This window comes from Haemaphysalis longicornis, unplaced genomic scaffold (assembly GCF_048455015.1).
Source record: "Haemaphysalis longicornis isolate Haplotype H1 unplaced genomic scaffold, Haemaphysalis longicornis Haplotype H1 scaffold_4, whole genome shotgun sequence".
In the NCBI taxonomy this organism is placed as follows: Eukaryota; Metazoa; Arthropoda; class Arachnida; order Ixodida; family Ixodidae; genus Haemaphysalis; species Haemaphysalis longicornis.
In genome coordinates, this window is record NW_027526361.1 from 196,105,942 (window position 1) to 196,125,115 (window position 19,174).

Consider the following 19,174-nt stretch of genomic DNA (forward strand, 5'->3'; position numbering starts at 1 on the left):
CAAGACGCCGTCGTGTTGGCTCGGGTTGAAAGGAGGTTGGTTTTGCGTAGGCAAATCGTAAAGAACATTTGAAAAACGTGGAGTCAAAAGAAAGGCTATGCAAATGGCAACTGAAGCTCACCTCAATTCCACTCAGCTACACAGTTGTCTACCTTCCCCCTTGCGTGTGTTCTCCATTAAATTCCTGCTGATGTGCCTTTCATGATATAGGCGGAAACACCGTCTGGGTATCAATTTAGTGAAAACTTGTTCCCCCCGGCGCTGTCAACCAAATTAGTGGCACATAAATACACGAGAGAATAACCAGCTAGTGGAAATTTGAGATTCTTCTACCGCAAACATAGTGGAAAATGTTGGCAATGCAGGTCACTTGACTTGTGTGGCAACTTAGCGTCCCTTGTCAAAAGGCCTGACTGCCACTTTTAGCTGCGTTGCGTGGTTTTGAAATGCGAAAAAGCTGCAGTGATGGGTGAGAGCAAACCCTCATCACTCCAGAGAACATCGGCTGCTTGATGCGATGGCTCGCACCCTTACGCACTAGACGTAACAACAGTACTTGCACAATGGGGCAAGTCGCGTTTTGTAGGAACCACGCGGTGCATTGGGAGAATTAGGAAGGTGAAGGTGTTTGAAGTAGTTGGGCAATAACTTTGGTAACGTCGTTGGCACGACAGCGACGTTAGTGCACCAGTTTTGAATCTTACATTGTTTGTTTATGTTGTTGACTTCGCCAGAGCAATAAACTTGTCACACATTGCTCGGGCGCGCATTAATTAATGGGCATCATTGAATTGGCCTGGTGTGCCCTGTGTACACGAAATAAAAAGCAATGATATACCAGTTTTATACGAAAATCGAATTTGTGGGAAACCGTGCATAGTGAAAGTGAGAGAGAGGGAGAAACAGGAAATAAACACCCAGTGGAGACAATAAAGATTAGCTAATTGGTTTACTTCGCTGGAAGGAGGGAACAACAGGGCCACTATTTTAAACCGCGGAATTATCTCGCACATGTAGGGAAACAAGAACCTCAGCCATACGACGCTAAAAAGACGAAAACAGACAAGAAACCCAAGGTACAGTGAAACCAGGCGGAAGTGTTGTGTTCGAACTAACTGGGGTTGTATGAGGAATGGGAGCGTGGAATTCTGCAATTGGAACCCTTTCAAGTGTGAGAAAGAGGTACGCAAAACTTGAAAGAACCGTACATTTGGCAAGTACACGGAACTAGAACATCTTTAAGGACAAAAAGACCCTGGCAACAGGCCAGGCTGAAACCAAGCGCTTCTGCAAAGTTTCTAGACTCCAAAATGTTGAAAAGACTCGAAATAGGGGCACAAAAGGCAGCAGAGCAATTGAACCGAGTAATTGGGTGAGCGACAAAAAAATACCGGTTTCGATTGCTACCGACAGAATAAAAAACATTACAGGAAATAGAGTCCTTTCAATCAGCGGTTCTTTGGAAGGACCGCTTAAGAGCAATAAAAATTTACTTTATTTTCAAACAGGGTTCTCGCGCGATTATTAACCTTTTGTGCTCCTACGACAAGCAATTTCATAATAGAAAATTTTCTTCTGCCGGACGGAAACCAATGGTGTGGAGAGGAAACAATTCTACCACTTGAAAAACAACAGAGATATGGGGAGGAGGAAGTGAATATAATAAAAATAAATATGGCTCAAAAAATATCCGCCTATTTTCGGCGTACATCATATAACCCAAATGAAAACCTAATTTCCTTCTGTAAAATTACTCCATTAAAACATCTGTATAATTATACCGCTTTTAGCTCTTTTTGCATGTTCATTCCTAAACATCAACACAATTTTTAAAATTCAGAGGACAACTATGACGCTGAAGGCATGTGGGAAACACACCCACTATATACTTACACGTGGCACGTAGCTGGTTTTTTTTACTAATCAGAAATTTTGATCGTAACAGCACAACCTTCTTTATAATTGACATGCAGAAGTAAAAAAAAGTTTTATTAGAGGAAACCCGCTCATATACGTAGGGACTACAATAACTCATAGAAGTTGAATGACGTGCGGCCGGTTGAGGCTTTTAATTTTATTTTTCACTATGCGTTTTTAATGCATAGTTCGTAACTCTTTGAAATAACGATTACCCTCCTTTATATTGACGCAAAAAACGGGATTATATTTTGTATGAATGGCCGTTACCTTCGTCTGTAACTGCACAACTATCATTTTTAAACTTAATAAAGCCGCGTCTTTCCTAATTTATTGGATTGGAATTTATTGGACACGACCAACATCAAGCGTCTTTGCTTGGTGTTGCTCGTCATCATTCCATTCTTAAAAAGTATCATTTCTTCTGTTCAAATTGGTTGTTATTCATCGCTTTAACTTCAAAGTAATGTCTTGGTTATGTATTTTTTTTCAGATTTAATTACCAAAAATAGGTTTTCCTTATCAATTTCTGTTGGTCGTAATTTACTATTGCTTGTGGTATCTCCGATAGCCATCAACAACATCCCCAGTCTGTCAACTTGCGTGACGTTTGTTGTTGTTTGATATTGGCAGGAAGACAAAGGTGACGCTGTTGGCTTCAGTGAAAATCAGATTTATTGGAGCGAGCTTGTGCTCTCCAACAACATTAAAATACACAGGCAGAGAAACAGCAGTCAAGAAAGAGACGTGCGCAGACTAGTGTCGGAAAATCGAATACCGCGGTGTCTGCTCTGCGGGCATTTATCTCTCAACACGGGTTTTTATCGCACCGCCGAATTGCCTCCAGAACACTGTAGATTAAAAAAAGCTTATTATTGGCTGGTGACGTTATTTTGATACACTGTCCCTATAAAAGGAGATAACACGTGCGGCATAAAGAATGAAACGCGCGCTTCAATTGGCCCAAGATTAACACAGATAACACAGCCCATCGCAGCCGGTTGGCTATAGCTTAAACAAACAAACCAAATCCGTGGTTCGCAGCATTAACCCCCCCTCTCTCTAAGCGTGCATCGACCCGATGCTAAAAAAAGACAGTCCGAACAAACAACAAAAAAAGTTATTATCTTGCGTAGTAAGCTTTCCGGCGATCCGCATGGAAGACTTTGGGCCGCGTGCGTCGTCATGATGTTCCGGAACCACCGTCGGGGATCACCTCGTAGGTACGTTGGCCAACACTTTGCAGAATCCGGTAGAGTCTGAAATACCGTCGGACAAGTTTCTCTTTGAGCACATGTCTTCGTATGCGAGTCCAAACTCACACACAATCCCCTGGACGGTACTCGGCGTCTTAGGGTCGAAGGTTGTAGCGTCCGGAACACACGAGCTGCTGGTCGTTTGCGCGAGCGAGCTGGCGGGGCTCTTCTGCGCGCTGAAAGTATCCTTGGACGACGGCGTTTAAGTCGTCGTCTTCTATGAGTGGAAGTACGTAGTCAAGCATCGGTCAAGCATAGAGGGGGTCAAGCGTCATAGTTGGCGGTCTTATATAGACAAGCTCGAATGGTGTCACCTTCATAGTTTCCTGGATAGCCGTGTTGTACGCAAACGTGACATAGGGAAGGACTTCGGCCCAAGTGTTATGTTCAAAGTCAACGTACATAGCATACTCGCGATGGCCTGTTCAGGCGTTCCTCTAGTGGGTTCGTTTCGGGGTGGTACGCTATCGTTCTGCTGTGTTCCGTGTTGCTGTAGCGTAGGATTCCTTGCATAAGCTCCGCAGCGAACGCCGTTCCGCGGTCCGTGAATAGGACTTCAGGGGCTCCATGTCACAGCACAACTTGGGTTATAAAGAACTTGGCGACTGCTTGTGCAGTCCCCCTCGGAAGAGCGGCGGTCTCTCCGTAGCGCGTCGTGTAGTTTTTCGCCACGACAATCCACTTGTTCTGGGGTCGTGACGTAGGGAACGGGTGCAGAAGGTCCATTCCAATCTGTTGGAAAGGACTAGGTGGGACGGCAATAGGCTACAGAAGTCCAGCCGGTCTCGTCTGTAATGTTTTTCGTCCCTGGTAGTCACGGCAGCTCTGGACATATATTGGGACACATCTGTTCTAAGGCGGGGCCAATAGTAATTCGCCTTGACTTTTGCAATAGTGCGTGCTGTCCCGAGATGTCCGGATGGTGGGTTGTCGTGGCTTGCTTCCAAAATTTCGTCAAGGCCTGCAGGAATTACTAGAAGATAATTCGTTCTCTTTCAGGGGTTGAAAGTTTTCTTCGCGAGGGCGGAGGTATTGAGGCTGAATGCTGGTACGTTTTGTTTGAAGGTCCTAGGCACGGTGACATTGGGTCCTTCCATGACGCCTAAATCGGGGTCGGCACGCTGCTGGGCGGCTAGCTCACTCACCGTCACGACACCGAAGAATGCGCTGTCTGCGTCGGAGTCTTGAGGTGGTGGGTCCACGGAGGTGCGGGAAAAAGAGTCGGCATCGGAGTGTTTCCTGCCAAATTTATAGACGATTGTAACGACCAATTCCTGTACGCACAAGCTCCATCGCCAAAGACGGCCAGAGGTGTCTTCCAAATTGGCGAGCCAACACAACGCATCGTGGTCTGTCACAACTTTGAACTGTCTACCATACACGTATGGGCGAAATTTCGAAAAGGCCAATGTGATAGGCAGGCACTTTTTATCGAAGGCAGAGTCGTTTCTCTCCTCCTTCGACAGCAGACGGCTAGCATATGCGATTATCTTTTCGCAACCGCTTTGCTTTTGGACGAAGACGGCACCTAGGCCTATATCACTGGTGTCCTGGCGCATTTACGTTGATATCTTTCGGGGTGCTATCTTTTGTCAAGCGTGTGAGTGGCTCTGCAATGCCTGCGAAGTTTGCGACGAAGCGCCGGTAGGATGTGCACAGTCCGAAAAATCTTCGCACGCCCTTCCTGTCTTTCAGCCATTAGAAGTTCGCTATGGCTGAAGGTTTCGCCAGGTGAGACAGAACTCACTCCTCGGGTACGAGGTGACCCAAAATCTTGAGTTCCTCGTACGCGAAGCGGCACTTTTCAGGCTTCAGCATTAATACCGAAGAACGGATGGCTTCGAGTACAGGCTCCAACCTCGCAAGGTGTTCGTCGGATGTCCGGGCGAATACCGCAACGTCGTCGTGGTAAACGAAGCAGGTGTGCCACTTCAGATAAGCTAGCAGTGTCCATGACTCTTTGATAGGTTGCTTGCACCGTGCATAGCCCAAACGGCACCTTGAACTCGTATAGGGCGTCAGGGATTATGAATGCAGTCTTCTCTAGGTCTTCCTCGTCCACTTCAATTTGCCAGTAGCCGGTCTTCACATCCATCGATGAGAAGTACTTCGCATGGCAGAGGTGGTCGAGGGCGTCGTCGATTCGTGACAGGGAGTAAACGTCCGTTTTGGTGATTTTTTTCAATCGCCGTTAGTCAACGCAGACCCTCAAAGCTCTGTCTTTTTTCTTCACGATTGCGAACGGAGTAGCCCAGGGGCTTTTCGATGGCTGCATAATGTCGTCGCTAAGCTTGTCGTCGACTTGTGTCCGGATGGCTTCCCGTTCGTGTGAAGACACGCGGTATGGTGACTGTCCGGGAGGTCGGTCTGCATCTTCGGTTCTAATTCGGTGCTTTGCTACAGGTGTCTGACGTAGTTTTTAGTTCGATTTAAAACACTCGTTGTAGGGACGCAGACATTTCAACAATTTGTGCCAGTTTTCTTGCGGCAGAGGCGCGTTCACGTCGAAAGGATGAGGCAGCTTGAAAGCATCTGCGCGTGCGCGTTCAAAGTTGGCGGTCGCGAACACTTCAATTGTTTCTTGCGTTTCTTCGAGGAATGCAATGCCAGTGCCCTTGTTTAAATGCTGGTGCTCCTTGGTGAAATTAGTGACCAAAACGTGGGATTTGCGTTGCTTAAAGCGCGCAATCCCTCATGCGACGGAGACACCGGGGTCGAGAAGCAAACTTTGGTCACTCTCTGTGATAACGTCGATGTCAGGGGCAGCACCCTCACAGTAAACGGTGATCATCAAGCTTGCGCGGGGTGGCAGGGTGACGTGATCGGTGGTGATCCCTACACCAACACGGAATTGGGGTTTCGGCAGCGGCGTCGTGGAGTGTTCGGAGGAAACATTATTGACTTAGTCGGCAGATCAATTATTGCGCCGTTGTCCGTCAAAAAGTCAATGCCAAGAATTGCTTCGTGGGACCAGTTAGGCAAAATGAAGAACGCAGCAGGGCACGTGGTGCCGTCTATTGTGATGCGCCATGTGCACGTTTCACTTGGCGTTACGAGATGGCTTTCTGCTGTGCGTATGTGCGGACCGTCCCATCTCGTGGCAAATTTCTTCAGCTTCGAACTGAATGACCCGCTCATTACCGAGTAGTCGGCTTCCGTGTCGATGATGGCGACTAAGACAAAGCCGTCGATGGACAACTGGACGTCAGACACCGCTTTGCTCGAGTTTCAGGTGCGCCGGGGCATCGTATCTCGGCTTGTGAGTGTTGGCGGTCGGGTGCTATGCGTCTTCATTGTCGTCGTCTTCTCAGCCGCAGGCTGTCATATCGGGTAGGTGTGGCGTCGTGCGGCTGAGGTCGTGTTCGGGAGTCACGTCAGGTTTGGATCTGGTAGTCTGGCTGAGGGCATGTCGTCAATCATGGTCTTTGTGGAATCGCTGCATCGTTGGAGGGTTTTCGTCTTTCGACCATGTTGCAACTTCGCCTCCAGACTTTGCTCCTTTAAGTTTCCCCCGCATGGGCTGCGGGACTTTCCAAGTGCTAAATCAGCATTGCTACACAGGCTTGAGGACTGGTATGGGTAGGGCAACGGCGAACAGTTGTAACGGGCTGGGCCACGGCGGGTTTCGTCGATCTCACGTGGTCGTTGGCCACGGAAAGGGCTAGGTGCGTCGACGAAAAAACCACGCAGTCCGAGTGTGTTGTATGGGCAGCGACGAAAAATGGTATCGGCCTCTCAACTGTGGTAGCATTGCGGATGATTATCGGTGGTTCGCCATACGTCAGTCTTCTTCGACGTCTGGTATTGGCCTGCAGGGTGTCGGGCGGGTGACAGTGGACAGTGGTATGGCGGGCGTCTTTACGACGGGTTGGAGCAGGGCGGGGTAGACGAACAGCCACGAAATAGGTCATCGATTGGGGCTCGCGGTGTTATTCGGACCGTGTAGAAGTTCCCAAAGCGTGTTGAACTTCTTCGGTGGTTACGTGGGTCGGGGAGCAACTTGAGGTAGTGGCATTGCTGGGAAAAGTTTTGAAGCTAGCTCCTCCCTCACCACTGCTCGGATTGCCTCGCGTATTGTATCTAAGCTAATAGCCCCGGTACCGATCGTCTCCGAAGCAAGCGCATTGATGGGGCGGTCGTACTGCCTTGTACAAATTTCCAGCGTCTTCTCCAATTCGGCAGTCTGAGACGTGAATTCGGCCACCGTTTTAGGTGTGTTGCGTACAAGGCAAGCAAAGAGTTCTTGCTTCACTCGTCGCATCATAAATCTGAGTTTTTTTCTTTCGTCATCTCGGGGTCCGCGCGGCGAAATAGTCTCTTTATCTCCTCACCGAAGATCAGGACCCCTTCATTGGGATGCTGCGTCCGTGTTTCCAACAAACGTACAGCTCGTTCTTCCCGCATGACGGTGGCGAATGCTTTGAGGAACTCGTTTTCGGAATGTTTCTTCGTCATCACACCGGTTAAAGACCCGAACACGCTCCAGTTTTTCCAACCAGTCCTCAGGGTCTTCACCGGGGGATCGGCGGAACGATGGTGGTTCCCGGGGCTGTTGTAGGACAATGGGAGGAGTGGCTTGTTGCGCTATGCTGTTGGTTTCAGCGGTCTTTCTCTTCGTTCGTGCTGGTAGGAGACCAAACTCGGCCGGTAAAACTTGAATTCGGCGGCTTGCTCGGCTTGGGCTGGCTTGTCGGCTTCCAGAAGGCGTAGGCAGCATAAAGGGTGCGTAGGCCGCACCTCCGCCAGATGTCACGAATCTAAAGATGCCGCTGTTGGCTTAAAGGAAAAACAGGTTTATTGCAGCGAACTTTTTCTGCCCTAACAATTTAAAAATACACAGGCAGTAAAACATCAGTCGACAAAGGTATGTGCGCCGACTGTGTCACCGAATCGAATACCACGGCGTCTGCTCAACGCGAATGTTTCTCGAAGCGTCGAATTGCCTCCAGAACACTGTAGAATAAAGAAATATAATATAGGCTGGTGGCGTTAGTTTGATAAAACTGTACCTAACAAAGGAGGCAACACGTGCGGCATAAAGAATGGAACACGCACTTCAATTGGCCCATGGTTAACACAAATAACACAGCCCGGCGCAGCCGGTCGGCAAAAGCATCAAGAGCAAACTAAATCCATGGTTCTCCCCAATATGTGATGTGGTTCACCCCAATGGTGTGATGAATGGGGCATGATTCCTAATGCTAACAAGTGTGTGTATCTTCCTGTCACTCATAAAAAAAACACTAAAGCATCTGTACAAACTAGGTTCATTGCCGCTGGAAGAGGTGAATAACTATAAGTATTTAGGCGTGACACTAACAAATAACATGTCCTGGAACCTTCACGTCAACAACGTTTGCTCTTCTGCCTTCCGAAAGCTTTGTTATCGAAAACACAAACTTAAAAGTGCCCCGCCTAGCGTTAAGCTTTTAGCTTACGTAGCATTAATAAGACCCAAGCTCGAATACGCATGCACCGTTTGGGATCCGTATACAGAAGTTAACATTGATAACCTTGAACAAATTCAAAGAAACGCTGTGCGGTTTATACATAACAAATTTTCCCGAACTGATTCCCCCAACAAACTAATGAAAATTAACCACCTACCTTTACTCAAAATTCGAAGACAGCAATTCAGACGACTTTGTTTCCATACTCGTAGGTAACAAATTAGCACTCGACCCTTCACTGTTCATATCGCCCTTAACAACAAGTGTTACCCGGCACCGCCAACCCAACGCGCTTACTCCTTACTTTTCACGAACTAACCTTTTCAAGTTTTATTTTTTTCCACACACTATCAGTGAGTGGAATGACCTAGCCACCACAAATGTGCAGTCATGAAGTGGTGTATTGCTGTTGAACTGTGTTCACTTGTATCGCCCACCCTGCTTGGACCTAGTGTCCGCAGTATGTTCTAAATAAATAGACAAGTAAATAACTAAATAAATGAAATAAACAAATAAATAAAAAGTAAATAAATAAATAATAAATAAATAAATATAAATAAATAAATATATTACCATTTATTGAAATCCGCGTCGCGCTTGTTGGTTCGTGGATTCGTGAAATCCGTTTTTAGCGGCTTCATTTCTTGCCTTAAGGTTTCCGCCTTGATATTTGGAGTGACCTTTACCCAAAAATACACCCATTTTGCTTGCTCATTCGCTCGTTTTATATTAGCACAAACCGTCTGTAAAGTTTGTGCTTATTCAATGAAATACAAAGGGAAGGTATACGAGGACAGATATTACTGCAGAACTTGTAAATAAGAAAGGGCCAGATAGAAATTGAAACACGAAACTACGAAACACACATTTCGAAAGAATGTTGGAGTCTAAATGCTAGTTTTGAAATATTTCTTCTACGACAACGGTATTTCGTCAAACTCCGGCAAGTACGTTTCCAAGATAAAGCGACACCTGAAGCTTATGGAGAATGAAGGAACATGCAAGCCACAGAGACTTCTTCGTACTGGCAGAAGAAATGTTTTAATATTGTTGACTTTTTAACGACATAGAAAGGACGCACTTAGCAAGAGAGATGTGTGGTCAAGTCAATATCGTAAACTTCGCTTCTAAATTTAGATGTTGTGAAAGCAAACACAAAAAATTCAATTTCCAAATATGCATGCGTGAGAAACAAGACACCGATTAAAAAACATAAAAGGACTAGCTCTTTTTTTTTGTCTGTAGAGAAGACCGTACATGTTGGCGCAGTAAATGAGTTTACACAAGAGACTACAATTATCACAGGACATGCCATTAAAGTGGCCTAAAACATCAAATATATCTGAAGCTATATAATCAGCATGACCAGTTTCTCTGCAATGGCGAGCAATTGTGATATTATTCACATTGACCAAAATCAAACCGACATCCGTCTTTAGCCACCCTTCTCCCTACAGAAAGCACTGAGAAGCACGCAGTGAAGAACCAGTCCCGCTAAAAAACGCAAGAAGGGTAGATTTGGAGCCCAGTAGATAGCATGTCTTACCTCCCCATTCCCGTAAGCTATACGCGTTTACTACTTGTTTTCACGCTTTAACAAAACCAATCTCTTATTTCAGAGCTCAATATGCAGGCGTATTTATGCAATTTTTATCAGCCACTAGTGCACGACAGAAAACTTGACGGAATACCTTCAATTCCGCCCGAATTCAAAGAAACAAATAAACCAATAGCGAAAATATACGTTCTACATTACCCTACGTTAACGTTGGGGATGTTTAAACGCTGAAAATTGTTGGTCCCACCCTTCAGAGAGCCAAATATTAAGTAAACGTTGCAGCCGTAGTTAGCATTTTTGGAAAAATAAGCAAAGAGTTGGTTGTTTGGTAACGTGCATTCCTTGTAAACAACTGGGGAAAATAGTTCAAGAAGAACATTTCCAAAATGAGTATGTTTAAATATTTGGCTCTAATCCACGCTGTGACGGAGGTTGGACTGCGAAGCAGTAAATGATGCCCACAATGACTGTCCATGCGGCGTCACTTGAATTTGCACACGTGACTCTACAAAGAAAGAAACCAGAGACTCAGCCACCCGTTACCTGTGATTCGCGGGGTGGTATCTCGAACGCTGGGCCCCTGTGTTTGGGGCCCAGCGTTCGGGCTGTGCTCTGGACAAAGGAAAAGGAGAGCGGCACCTTTCGAAGGGTGCGGAGGAGGGCGGCAAGTGCGGCTGTGACGCCATCTTTCTCGTTGCCTTATTTCACTCTTCTTTCATGCGTCGCCTCCAAAAGGCGCCCTCCAACTTCCACAGACGCTGAATCCAAACCACCGTCTGTCTTACCCGTCTCCACGTGTGGGCGTAGCTGAGCCAGCGATACGAGGGGTTCTCGCTCCGCTTGTCTTCGGGCGCGGGTTCGATCCCTTAGGGTGCCAGTACTTTGTGCAGATTGTGTATAGGGAGTATCTAGTAGTGGCCTGGGATGATTATTTGTGTAGCCAGTACGAGCTTGGGAGTTTTCTGCTGATGCGTACACGAAAATTTTCTTGGCTGGTTAGATGTATACTGCTTCGCAGTTAAACGCATGCTACTACAAAGATTCCTTGAGGGCTGCTATCCTCCTTACGTGTCTCAGTCTCGTAACAAGCGGTGATGCTTGAGGAAATGTGGGGCTTGCGAGACAAACTTGCAGGTAACCGTTGCGCGGCCTCTGGGATTCCGCGCAAGGGTTACCTGCACTCAACTGACAGCGCAATTTGTCTGTGGGTCCAGAGCTTAGTGTCTTTCTTCTTCTGCTCTATACAGTTTGGAGGCGTACATATTTTTGTCCGTGCTTGCTGCATTTACGGTACCTTACCTACGTGCACTTGTGTAAAGGACTTACCGGGATTAACCGGCAGCTTGTGTAAACAGCCATCTTTCTATTATTTATACCGCATTTCGTACAATGTCACCATAAAAATCCGCAATAATGGATACCAATTGAATTTCTATTCATAGACTGTACTACCATCGCATGCCCCGAGGGCAGCACTCCGGTGGATCATCTTGTGTAAAGAAGGAGGAGTCACTGATGCACATTGTTCCAGAACTAACGGCCTGCATTTCACTGTTTCTAGATTCTATTACATCTCTTATTCACACTTGAAAAACGACACTTTTCCGCTGCAGTAGAGGTTCCTGTGTCAACCAGAATTTTTTTCTTGCATGTTTTACCCATTGCATTCGGGCTTTAACACAAATTCAGTGCATGTGAGCGGCGCACTGTCCCAGAGAACGATATACTCGAAAACTCGGTGCGGTGTATTATTTTACACCGCTAACCGGCTGGGTTTATTGACACGTTCTATCATCGCAAGGCTGCTCGGCATCGAGTCCTGCCTTTCTTCTCGTACAAAATTAAAGCCAGTTTACAATAAATCTCCATAAACGTTTTCGAAACAAAAGCAAGCAAAAAAGCTCCGGTCACGAATAACCCCGCTGTTTGCATCTGGTTTCACGCTTCTTTTGGCGGTAGATTTGGGCGCTGCATAATTGTATTGACATTCAAGTATTACTTGGGGACGAATGCACTGATCCCCGTGGGCCGGCAGGAGAGAATTTCACCACTTGTACACCTTATTCCCATCCCCAACACGACTTGTGTTTCTGAGTGATCCGAGACCTTGAATTCCAACTTCATTAAAAGTGAAACGTTAACACGATCTATCGAGTAGAGCGTACCATTCACTTGTTCACTACAGCAACTCAGCTTCATTGCCGCTGTTTGTGAACTTTTTTTAGCGCTTCAGATTGGTGTTTGTGCATTTCACGGCCGAATGTGCTGATTCTATATTCACTATGGGTAATGCTAAAGCTTTCGGCATCATAGGTTAACGTTAAGTTCACATGTACGTGGAGGAATAATGATAAAAGTGAGACGTTATTTCTTATAAAAGCAACTTTCCGGCCCTTTTAAAATGTCGTAACATCGGTCGAGTACGCTTGACGTTTACCGTCTGAGTGTGAGAAATTCGATCGCTACAGAAGGCATTAAAATGTTTCAAAACATGCGCTTTCAAAATCTCGTTAATATCTAGTGCTAATTCTGAAATAAGATCTGTTGGCTTCATAAAACCCTTCTGCTTAATTTTAAATCTCTGGCGTCACTTTCAGCGGAAGCCACGAGTATGAGTGCTCTTACAGCTTCGAAAAAAATACGGTTGTGCTGCGTCAATATTTTAAGCACCCAGGTTCCTTTGCCCTGTGTTTTTGTGCTATACTGCTTCCCATGCGCGCTTGATTCTACAGAAAACATTTTGCTATTATTGATCCTCACCCCACCCTATATTGCACGACTGCATAGTAACACTTCCAACAGGGAATAAAATAAACGTAGTTGAAATTTCTAGAACCCTTGTAACGTACCTAGAAAATCCGTTCAGCTTCGCACTGGTGAAGCCAAGATTGAGCAAACTACGAAGCTGGTGGCCCCACCTAGCTTATTCTCGGTTCGGCTTATTTAATGCGTCCTTACGCTCGGAGATTGTTGTGATGAGCCCAAGGATGCGGGTTCGAACGTGGCTGTGGTGAATGATGTGTTAGCGGCGAAAAGCAAACACCCAGGGCCTCTTACTAAGCGTACAGCTGCCAGTTAGCCTAGCCTCATCTTCTCGCTCCGGTCGACCTTATTTTATGCGGAACCATCCCCGAGTAGAGTTTAGCCGGGCTGCAAGGCTAGCAGATGACGCTGCTGGAAGCTGGGGCAACTAGAGTTGAGCCCTGCTAGGAGGCTGAGCATTAAACTAAGTGTATGTTTATTTGGTAGACTCGAAGCAAGACCACATTTTTTTATCGAAACTTGGAGGCATTGCTCAGCGAGATAACGCACAGACACCCATGGGAGTTTCTCAGAATGCCACGGGTGAGCGTTCGAGGGATGACATTTTCCTGGTACACGACCCTTGAGACAGAATACCGAATGTTTCATTAGTCTAAGGAACACTAACGCTAAACAACAATTCCCCTCCTATGCAAAAAAAAATTGTAAATACATGGCTTAGATGCGATTGCACTAGCATCTTCTATAAGATCCGGACCACCTGCATAACCTAAATTACGTGAGATATGTTTAGTTTACCTGCTGCAGCACTTACCCTCTAAATAAAAAAAAAACTGGGAAATCGGAGCTGCAAGCTTCCACGAAAGAACTCTAGGTCATTCACTCTTTATTACGCAGAGGTCGTTGAACCTATTACGCAGTGCGCCGCAATCCCCCGGACACGCGGGATTGCGGGGTTTTGGGGTTGTGCCAAAAGCAGTCGTGTGAGGGGGGTCAGAATTGAGATTCCAGCGGAAGATAGAAGCAACTGAAACAATCCGGAAAGGAGGGGAAACAGGAAGAGATGAGAAAGAAATGAGAAGTAATTTCACCGCAAGGGAAATAAGAGAGTAATTTTATGTGCAATATTTCAGCAGCGCTTATGACGCCTTAAATGAGGTCTGCACCGTTTTCCAAAACACGCAGGTGTTAACTAGGCGGCTCAGACACATATGGCACAGTGGCAGTGCTATAACGAGGCAGAAGCTCACGTTTGTGTCTTCGTCCTCTCTGAAAGCACGAAAATATCTTTTTGGTGCAAGTGACGCTCTTTTCTATTTGTTAGCTGCTTACCATAATGCTCACCATTGTTCCGGCAAGGTCGTTACCCAGCCACGTATAGAAGAAAAAAGTAAGGTCTGCCTACTTCAAGAAATGCGCGGAGAGTTGTGGCTGCAGCCGCAGTGGTTCTGCACAGGAGAATGCTCGGGCGCATAGCTGCCATTAGACTCGTTTTCTAGACAGTCGTCATCTGTCTTGCGGACAAAAGGTCTTAATGGAAGCCGCCAGGCAGCTGGCGACGTGTTTAAATATAGAAGTGCGAAAACTGACCTCGTTACTCAGCCTTAAAAGTTGGGGAGGAAATAAAATAAAGGGTTTTCCGGCGTTCCTCAACAAATGTTGGTTTTGTAAATGAGTGTTCAGTTATGTGCAAGTTAATTTATCTAGCCACTACACCTAACAACACGCCACGTCAGAGAATCCAGGGTCTTTCACGTTGCTTTGTTCCTTCTTTGCGACAAAACACACTTTCACGTTTCCGACGCAAGTGGCACCATTTTGGCGGATTTGTCGTGGCCTTTATAACACACAAAAGCTTATTGTGAGAGGGAGAAAAAGCAGCTTTCTTCTGAAATCTCACTTCTGAATAACCCGGCTTGTGTTTCAGACTTGGCTACATTTCTTACCGCTCGCAAAAACATGCTAAGCAATCATAAGCTTTTTACCTGTAAGGTAACCACGCCATAATTTTTAGAGTGTATTGGCGTCTGAATGTAGGTCAGAGGGAGGGTGGCGCGTATTTAGTGTTTTTTACTGGATTTCATGTAACTTTTTTGTCATTTCGTTTTTGCTATGAAAATGTGTTGGCCTCTTTCAAAATTACGCGTAAGAACATCGTTGTTTAGTAGCCATGGGTCCTAGAAAACTGCATACTTAATTGGTCCTAAATTACAATCACAGTGGAAAATGTTGCATAACTTGAATATACAACCTTGTTTTGTGCTTCCTAAGCTCATTCTTTCAAGGAATGCAAAAATGCGTCAAATAAATTAGAACAATCTGAATGCAGGTCTTGCGTCTATGACATAATAAAGCCTAATCAAACAAGTGGGCACATAAATTACCATGGATTCGTCGGCCGAAGCGGCGAGCCCTCTGAAAATAATTCTGATGCCCTGAAGCCAAATATACGCCTTTCATTTGCACCTTACATGGATTCGGTAAGAACACAAACTAACCAACGCTACTGACAAGACTCACAGTTAGACAAACTAACCAACGCTACTGACAAGACTCACAGTTTGACCGCGAGACAACCAATTGACAATCGTGGGCACAAGCGAACGTCCGACGTTCGGCGTCCGTAGCAGCGAAACGTCTTCTAAAGCAAAGTGGTTTCGATACGTTCTGTAGCGCTTGCTTGTCATTTAAAATGCAAAGTAAGGACCCCGGAGTAGGAAATGTCGTATTAGCTGTTACATGTTCTACAGCGCGTAGTTTCCAATAACAAATACCAAAAGAATGCCCGCTGCTGGGCAGCGCCAGCGCCGTGGCTTCGCCATGTTCGATAGGGCTAACTTAGAATTACTGAAATACACCTGAGCGCGCTGTGCTAGCCGACGCGTGGGCATTCGCGATGGCTCCGACGCGCTCCACAGCGCGTTCTTCAGACCAATTTATTCGTAAAGGTCAACAACGTATGTTGCTGAAACACTAAAATGCAGGAAGCGTAGACTAAAACGTAAGACTTGAATGCAGCAAAGCTGTACGCAACCTTCACGACCATCCCGACTGCTCAAGTCCACGATTTCAGCTAATTTGCTTCGTCGGTCCTGCAACGATCTTCACTCCATCATTGTTGCGCTATCGGCGAAGAAGCAAATCAAATACAGAACGAACAAACGAAACGTGTAAACTTAAACTTGGCGCCGGCAATTGCAACGTGTATTTAATCACGTGTTTTTTCTTGCAGGTGCAGTGATTCCTCTCCCCACAGCCACAGCCGAGTGAGTAAGCTCTTTGACTCTCCGCTACTAACTCACGTTAGTAGCCGAGTGAGTAAGGACGTCGGCTGGCTTCGTCGGTCAACCATACAAATGTTCGAATACGGCCGGTGCCGGTGATCTCTTTTCTTTATGCTGTTAAACTGATTTTTGTGAAAACCTGGAATCAAGGGATTGCTGAACAGCTTTGCTGTTAGAAATCGTTGTATGCAGGAACTCACCAGGTGTGCCGGAAAGAGCACTTAACGGTGGTCAATTGGACGAAAATGCTTTAGCATTTACAACCCATCAGCCCTTAAGTGTCTCCAGGGCTTTTTCTCGCTTTTTATTTTCGTGTGTGCTTGCAGAATATAATACGGTACAAACTTTCGCCAGCAAGAACCAACAGAGACGAAATATTTTGCAGATATGTCTTTCAAAAACTTGGCGCAATTGAGCAACAGCTGTAAGCTACTTTTTTATATCGTCCACTAAGACTTGCGAGTAAAAATTCACTTGGATTCCGTGATACAAATTTAACAAAACAAAGAGGGAAATAAAATTTGTTTGTTTCGATTTTTTTTATTTGGGAGAGAACATCTTCGTCTGTCGCATTGCAGTGTTTAACAAGGCACTCAAAAGTGCCAAATTTGATGCCTATTTAAAGGACAACATTTCATCGATGTACCAACTCAATAGCGAAGAACGCCAAGGAAAGAACACATTGATCATTATTTCTGAAAAAACGATAACAAAAGGGATGGTGGCGTTTCCACATCCTCGACTCTCCACAGCGAGATACTAGAACTAAAGCAGCGTGGTTAGGCGATGTTCTTGCTTGTCGACGCACTCTGAAATGAAGAAAAACAGAATCGGAGCAATTCGTATTCACTATACAAGGCCTTGCAAGTGCACAAATACCTGCAACGTCTGCGTGGGGGGCTATCTTTTGCGGCTCCGTGTATTCATCGCTATCCACACATATGAACAGGTTTCATTGTAGTCAGAAAGATCTGTGAAGCACACAGTTTAGGTTAAGCCTAATAGAATTTTGAATTCTTTTATTCAACAGCAATGAGTAGCTTCTAGTTGGTATTAATTGAAACGTGAAGTGGGCGATTTCTTCGCGTGGGAACACTGAAAATTGTCATGTCCGTGGCCACTGTGCCAGCGCATGCGCTTTGCGCCCGCATCTCGCAGAAAAAAAAGCAGCTCCATCGTCTGCTGCCTTTAATCTGATTATCGGCAGTGGCGTTACCAGATAGATTATTAATCGCGCTCACAGTATGTCGTGGCGCTCTTCCTGCCCTCGAGCACTTCGCATTACCGGAGGAGGAAACCGCGGCTGCGAACCGCGCGCATAAGTTCGACGCTGCAGTTGGCTGCCCCCGCGGAGGTCGACGCAAGTACACCCACACCGTATCCACGACCGACTGTCCATGACCTTATGTCTGGTAAGTGACCTTTAATACGTGGTTGAGTACAAAAACCGAATAATTTCTTCGGAGAAATGTTATACGCGTACGTAGATTCAGCGCCGGCTATGTCGTGCACTAAATGTTTCAGACTCAGAAAAACAACTCACCTGCGACATTATAGCCAGCCGCCACTGGCAAACAGCTGATCCGCGGCAGGGCCTTCATACGCGTCTGGCGATAGCTAGATCGTACTGTGCTCCACTCAACAGTACTCGACGTCGAGGAATTACTTTGCGGTCAGTGGGCAACTGTTTGGAAATGATGCAGTTTCTGCGGTTGAACCGACCACTAAGCTCCCGTTGCAACCTTTGTGCCACAACCTCACACAACATTGACGAAAGTAGAAAACAGAGACGACACGGTGCTAACTCGAAACAATTTGTTTATTGAAACTCGCATTCGCTCGTAAGTGTGCGCAGAGGCTGTTGTTGAATTGCAGATAAGCTTGTTACACTCATGGGCGGAACCATGACTTTTCGCGTAACCTACGCTATCGCGGTACAGCTATCGAATCACTCACACACGCCTTGCACAAAAAACACAAGCTCACGCCGCGGCCTGCGGCCTGCCTGGCCGCCATGAAGGCATGGAGGAAAAGAGCGCTGCCTGACCTGCGGGCCGCGTGCACAACGTCGCCTTAGCAACAGCTGCTTGGCCACAGATATGGCAGCGTACACACCTGGTTGCCTGCATGTATTCTATGCCAATAAACACCTACTATACTCGAATCAGTCAAGGTGTAGTGACCAAGCAGAGACTGCTTCTCCAACAACAAGAACGGTTATTGAAGCGATAGCGCGGCTTAAATAGTTCAGCGCCGATGCTTATCGGCGCTCACAAAAGATAAGATTATTCAAACTTCGTTGTGTAAACCTTGTTGCAGCGAAAACGATAGCGGCGTTTTGCTACAGTGACTTGCTGCGGCAGCCAGCGAGTGACGTAAAAAAAATCGCCCCCGCGCGGGAAAGGCCGGGTCGCCGCGCCAATGGCAGCGGCGAGGAGGAGTGGCGAGGAGTGGCCGGGCAAATTTTAGGGCCCAGCCCTTTCGCGCCCGTTTCTGGGCTCAGCAGCGTCACCGTCCTAACTGAGTGAATGATGACAAGACGACGGGTGGAAGAAATGCTATGCCCGAGGACGCGGGTTCGATTCCCGCCAGCGGTAGCCGTTTTCCTGATGGAAGAAACATCCCCCTCGCGAGGGGCATGATCAAATGCAGAGCATTTCCGGGGGCGCACGACGTTAAGTAGTTTGCGTTACGTTAATGTTGCTGCACTTGTGGCAAATGCTGACGAGAGAGCGCGGCGATGAGTGCGTTCCAGCCTCGCCTTTATCACGCCACGATCGCGCCACTCGCGCGCGATGCTGACGTCGCGATCACGCCACAGATGTTGATGCCGCGACGCGCGCGCCCCCACCTGTCGGGCGCGAACCGACCGCGGAGAGAGCGCGCTATGCGAGCGGAGAGTAGGCGAGGGGGAGCGGTGCTGACGAGATAGCGCGGTGATGAGCG